Below are 6,873 nucleotides of genomic sequence, written 5' to 3'. Positions count from 1 at the left end.
TCTTTGGAGTTGATTTCAAGAAGTTTAGGACTCATTTAGGTTCAAATCATTAAAAGGGCCCCTAATTGAAATAATTAAATATTTCAATAAATACCCAAACTTCCAAAATTAATAACTAATTGTAGAAAATTCAAAATCAATCAAACTCAGTGGCTAATGACTCTAATTAAAATCTAATATTTTCCAAAAATGTCAAACCCCCAAAATCTGGTCAAAGTCAAAAAATCAACATTTTGGTCAACCCTAGTATAAAATTGGGTCAAAACTTCTAAAAATAATAACTTTGGATAGAAAACTCCAAATTCAATGTATCACCTGTCTAACAACTCATAATAAGGTCTAGTATGTGTTAAAAATTTGAAACCCTTAAGATTAACTCTAATTTAAAAAAAACCAAATTTTGACCCCTTAGTTAACATATCCAGATAACCCTCTAAAATCTATTAACTCCCCCAAATTCCAGAATCTTCTTAATAGGTTAATAAAATTCTCAACCAATCCTTTAAAATCAGTAACCAACTCCTCTTTTTTATAATAATCCACCCCTTAATTTCAACCAATTTAAAATAACTTAATCAACCCCGATTGCTACTAGGTAACCCAGGCCTGCGAGGCTATTAGCTTAGCCCCAAGGAAGGTGAAATAAACTTCACGGCCTTGGTGTGAAACAAATGTAGTAATCAATTAAATTTAAAAATATACTTAATTAAAATTCTTAATCTATTAATACTTAAACTTTAATCTAAATCTTCTTTTAAGCCATAACAAATTCATAATTTTTTTTACACAACATTAATTAACCACCCAGCTTAGGATCTACCCCTACCACACGATCTTCTACACACACTTTAGATGATGTGCTAGGACAACCAACTCTGGATCTAGGTTAGGCTAGTGTTTACTTTACTACTATGTGCCAGATTTTTCATGGTTTTCACTGCATGTTGTGGATGAAATTGCTTTGGTGTGTATGCTTACTTTCCTGTACTCTATGGATGGATTGATGTGTTTAGCGACTAGATTACCCTTAGGTTAGGTAAAATCTGGATGTTTCACATAATTTTCTGCAGGTGGCCACGCTCATGCAGGGAAATAAAAAGGGGGCTAAATTCATAAAAAAAAAATTGTTATAAATGCTTGCACAGGTGCTTTAGCTGTTAAAGCCCCCAAATAAAAGAAAGGAGCGTGGCCAGTGTGTTTACTTTCTTTTCTGCTCATATATATAACTGCTTGGGAATAACTACTTTTTATTTATTAACTGCTTAGGATAACCCTGCAGATGAGTCTAGATTTTATTTTCATATAAATGTAATTTGTGTAATTGTTAAGTGTTGTGAAAGTCAATTTTGACTTGGGATACATAGGTCAAAAGCTTGGACTCCTAAGAGAAAATGATACCCCTTTGGGGAGTACTCCTTTTCTATTTGGAGATCCAAATTTGGACCATACTTCTTCCCTATCCAAAGAGAAAAGTGTGACCTTCCTTTTAATGGGAAGTGCCATCTTATCCATTTAGGTAGCTCACTAGGAAGAATCCAATGAGCTTGAAGAAAAGGGACCCAAAGAAGAACAAGACTGAAGACTTGAAGACTGAGGGTATCCCACTCAAAATAACTTGCGTCATTATAAGGTTTAGAACCCGGGTTGTTGTCAGTGGCGCCTGACCACTTTATTTTCTGCAAAAAACTCTAGTTTGTAATAAGCAAAGCAACTTTGCCTATGGACATTTATTGATTAATTAATTTATATTTGATTTGATGAATTGATTGCCTTTAGGATTACTTGATTTTCTTAGTTTTTTGGCGATTGTGTGCCGCTTTTATTTTTGCCTGGATTTCTGAGGCTCGTGAGGGTGTGAAAGTTTTATATTCATAACTTTAAAAGTTTAAAAGTTTAGTGAGTCTAAATAACATAGAAAGAAAACGAATCTAGGGAATTAGCTGGGAATCGACCCTGGGGTCGCATGCATATTTCTGCATTACTCTCTCCTTATTTTAGACCCTTCCCCGCCTACGGGTAGAGTCTGGATAGTCTGACCTATGAGGACGAGGTGCTGGACCTGGGAAGTCCAGTCTTTCAAAAATTTATTTTGTAAGCCTGTTTTTAAAATTTCAAGCATATATGATTTAAAGTTGTCAACCAGTACGCATTGCATTAAAAACATACTTAAAGAGTCGAAATTTTAATTGCATTAATCCTTAGCATTTTTGCACCCAACATAAGTCAAAGGGAGCCAATTAGGAAAATCTCTAGATGTCGGCCCCAACTTTCCAAAACCTTAAATACAACGTCCCTACCACTCTTTCATAAAAGATCAGACTCATCTCTTTTAAATCGATTAGGTGGTTAGTTGGCTCCCCTATCCAAGCCGGGGTAAGTCCAGACCTTGCACTACATTAGTTAGGTTCGGACGACTGTGGTCTAGTGTCCAAATTAGATTTAGGATCTGGTGCATATCCTTGATTATAAGACCCCAAACTTCGGGAATACAATCCCAAGCTTCTAATAAATTGCTCAAATAAGATTACATCGTCCGGGACGATCATGAGATCGGCCAAGACGATATGTTGGACGATTGACATCGGCCGACATGGATTCAGGGTGGTGTTTTGGACGATTCAACTCTGTTTTGAGTTAATCGTCCGGGATGATCGTGAGATTGGCCAGGACGATCCAATTAATTTTGGATCATCAAATTCTCTAAAATCCTCTCCCAACCTTAAAATGTAAAGTCCAACATTTAGATTAAGTCGGGACACTTCTGGATGCTTCCGGAATCTCAAAGTGTCCCCTACATCTCTTCCCTTGATTCTGTTAATAACTGCTCAATTTTGATCCATTTCCTTTTGACTCTCCGAAATTCACCTCTCTTTTTGATATCACTCTTAGAAAATCTAACAAAATTCCGTCACTATTTTAATCGAGAGTTTTCGTAGGGGATTTTGTCTCCCTACAATGTAATTAACTACGAGGGCTTGCGCTCGTAGGAGATTTGGAACCACACACGCACCTGATTTTAAAATTATTTTTTTTTCTAAAATATTATTAGATTTCTTTGTGAAAAGTCAAAGAATGATCGTCGTTATTACATTAGAAGAATTATCATTGAATGGTGTCATCTTCCTTTGGGGAGATACATCCTTTTTCGATAAGGCTTTGGATGTGAACTCGACGATCATACCTCTTGAATGTTGTAATCGGATGCTTACTTGAACTTCATCTTGTTCCCCCGGGTCATACGAAGTTCTGTTTAGAATTCGATCATAATATTCAATATGAGTTTCATAATTCTAAGTCTGAACACCGCTATGAAATTTTATTTTTATCCTTCGGGGTGATATAATTTTTCTAATGGGTTGATTCGACTTTAGAATTAAAATTAAATCTAAATTTTAAAATTCCAAAAAAAAAAAACTAATATTTTTCAAATCTAGTTTTCAAAATTTCACCAAAAAAGGATTGAGTCAAATCGTTGATCAATCACATTAAAGCGTTCACCAAACCATTGTATATCGATCTCTTGTTAATGATGTTGCTCTTGAATGTGCTTATCGAGATGAGTCTGAAGTTGGTCAAAACATTTGACCAAATCATCATGAGGATAAGCTGGTGCAGGAGCTCAGGGTGCTGCATGTCATTGAGGTCAAGCTTTAGTTGCTGCTGAGGCATCTTCTCCTTCTTCTTCATCAAAGATAGGTTCTTCAGGCTCATGTCCCCGATGGAAAAGAATACAGAAAGAGGCATCCGTATAAAAGATTGGAAGATTATCGAGTTCACTAGGATAGGTCAGTTGATATTTATTTTGAAGGATATATCCTATAAGGTGACCAAGAGCTAGATTTTGTTTCCAGTGAGTAGTAGGGAGGAGAACGAAAGTCATATGGTGAATGTAATAAATAATCAAATCGGCCTCATTGAATTTGGTGTTGGTCATGATAAGATAAGTAGCGATAGATAAAGTCAGGGTCATGTTGATCCGGTCGCCAGCTTTGGGTATTATGGAGGTTCTAAGAACATGTTGAATGATTCTAGAATTTCGAGTGAGTGATTGGATGAGAGGATGGTGTTGATAGATTGCAGCGTTCTTAAGGACTCGATTAACATCACTCCAGTCAAAGTCATTTGTGAGAAAGGAACGAACCATAGGCCCTTCAGTAGATAGCCCAATGTATTGGGTGATGTCAGCTTTGGTAATTTCGATATTTTGGCGACAGACAAAGGAGTGGAAAGTGAGGTTGTCGATGGTGTAGGTTAGATTTGCTAGAAATTCCAAAAGAAGTTCAGAGTTATAGGGGAAGGCCAGGGTAAGAAGGAACTGGAGGGTGGTGGAAGCAAAGAGGTTCAGTAACTCGAAATTCAGAGCATCCTGATTGAGCATTCTGAATGGCGTAATTTTGCAGGCTTCGAACTTGTGGTATGCATCCTCATTATCAGCAGTCAAGAACTGGGCACTGTGGCGGCGAGAGGAAGACAAGCTTCCCGCTACCAAACGACCTCTCTTGTTGGAACTAGACATCGTGTAGAGGTTGAGTGAAAGGTGCGAAGGAACAGGTCTAGTGAGTGAAGTGAGGTGCAAATGAAGATATCTGCCTTGCCATCCAATTTTTAGAGTTTTTTCAACATCATATAGTATGATAGTATATCGTACAGTATGATATGGTAATAATTGTTCTGACGGGTCGTTTCAGGATGAGGTCAAAGCGTGCCGTATAATGTATATCGTACAGTACTATTAGAAGAATATCGATCGTCCCAAGGGTTGTCAGTACGACTTTTGACCAAAGGTTTCATACAGTACGAACAGGTGTATCGTACAGTACGAACTACATTTATGTTGTACCAGACACCTTTAACTCGTTCTCATCTATTTTGCTGAGGTGGATCATACAATACAAAGTGGACGTATCGTACAGTACGAGTAGTAATAAAATAGTACAAATTCGAGTTAATTCATCCCAATTCGTTTGCTGACATGGATCATACAGTACGACAAGGAGTTAGCGTACAGTATGAAGGTCAATAATGTCGTACCAGACGGATTGAATGCCTGCTAGGTTTATCATACAGTACGATGTAAAGCGTATAGTATGATCAATAGAGGCAAAATTGGCTTATGGGTTGTACTGTGTATATTTAGGTATATCGTAAAGTACAATAGGGGATCGTACAGTACGATAATAAAATGTTAAATTTTGTGGTTTTGTGTAGTGAGTGTGTGATGATCAGGACAAACCTTAGAAGAGATTTTTTTTTTAGTTTTTTTTTATGCATTAATGTCTGTGACACCTAATCTAGTTCTCAAGGTGCTAAAGGTGTCAAATGTGGTGGTTTTGTGAATATGCCATCCAATTGATCTCCTGTAGCGATGTGATGCAATTATATGTCTCCCTTAGCAACATGATCTCTTATGAAATGGTGTCTAATGTCTATGTGTTTGGTTTGAGAGTGCTGAATTGGGTTCTTAGATATACAAATTGCACTTGTCTTGTCATACATGATTGAGATGGTCCCTACAGGTATTCCAAGATCAAGAATTTGTTATTTTAACCATATTACTTATGCAACGCAACTTCCTACTATAATATATTCTGCCTCTGCCGTGGAAAGGGCTACTGAGTTTTGCTTCCTACTGGACCAAGAAACTAATGATTGTCCTATGAATTGGCAGGTACCTGAGGTGCTTTTTCTATCTATCCTATATCCAGCAAAATCAAAATATGAACACCCTAAGATTTCAAAGGAAGTACTGTGTATAGGATACCAAATTCCTAAGTTCGGGGTGCCTAGTAGATATCTAAGGATTCTCTTGACCACAGTTAAGTGAGACTCTTTAGGATCAGCTTGAAAACAGGCACAGAGGTACACACTAAACATTATGTCCAGTCTTCTGGCAGTCAGGTAAAGAAGAGATCCAATCATTCCTTTATATTTTTTCTGATCTACTGATTTTCTACTATGATCTTTGTCTAATTAGATTGTTGAGCTCATTGGAGTGTTCATGGGTTTAGCAGTATCCATTTCGTAATTTTTCAAAATATCCTTAATGTACTTTATTTGACTAAGAAAAGTTCCTTTATCCATTTGTTTTATACTAAAGCTAAGAAAGTAATTAAGTTCTACAATCATGCTCATTTCAAACTCATTACTCATTATTTTTGATAATTTAGTACACAAGTTTTATCTGAAGATCCAAATAGGATGTCATCCACATATATTTGAACAATGAGAATTTCATTTATGATCTTTTATAAAAAGAATGTAGTATATACACTACCCTTTTCAAATCTCTATCCAATAGGAATGAGCTAAGTCTTTCGTACCATGCTCTAGGTTCTTGCTTTAATCCATAATATACCCTTTTTAATTTGAATACATGGTTTGGAAATTATGAACTTTCAAATCCAGGGGGTTGCTCAACATAGACATCTTCCTTAATTACCCCGTTCAAAAAGCACTCTTTACATCCATTTGACATAATTTGAAGTGCTTGAAGCAAGCAAAAGCCAAGAGCACTCTTATGGCTTCTAGTCTAGCAACAGAGGCAAAGGTTTCTTCAAAGTCTATTCCCTCAATCTGGTTGTACCCCTTAGCTACTAATCTGGCTTTATTTCTTATTATTGTTCCTGAATCATTCACCTTTTTTTTGAAGACCCATTTTGTTCTAACAACACTTTATTCTTTAAGTCTCTTAACTAACTCCCAAACATCATTTCTGGTGAACTGATTCAGTTCTTCTTGCATTGCTAGAATCCAGAACTAATCTCCTAAGGCTTGATCTATACTTGTAATTTCTATCATAGAGATGAATGCTGAATGACTAACCTCTTTCCAAAGTCCATGCCTAGTTCTTACACCTTCTGAAGGGTCTCCTAA

Source organism: Dendrobium catenatum, unplaced genomic scaffold (assembly GCF_001605985.2).
Source record: "Dendrobium catenatum unplaced genomic scaffold, ASM160598v2 fragScaff_scaffold_166, whole genome shotgun sequence".
Taxonomy (NCBI): Eukaryota; Viridiplantae; Streptophyta; class Magnoliopsida; order Asparagales; family Orchidaceae; genus Dendrobium; species Dendrobium catenatum.
This window is presented reverse-complemented; position numbering follows the sequence as displayed.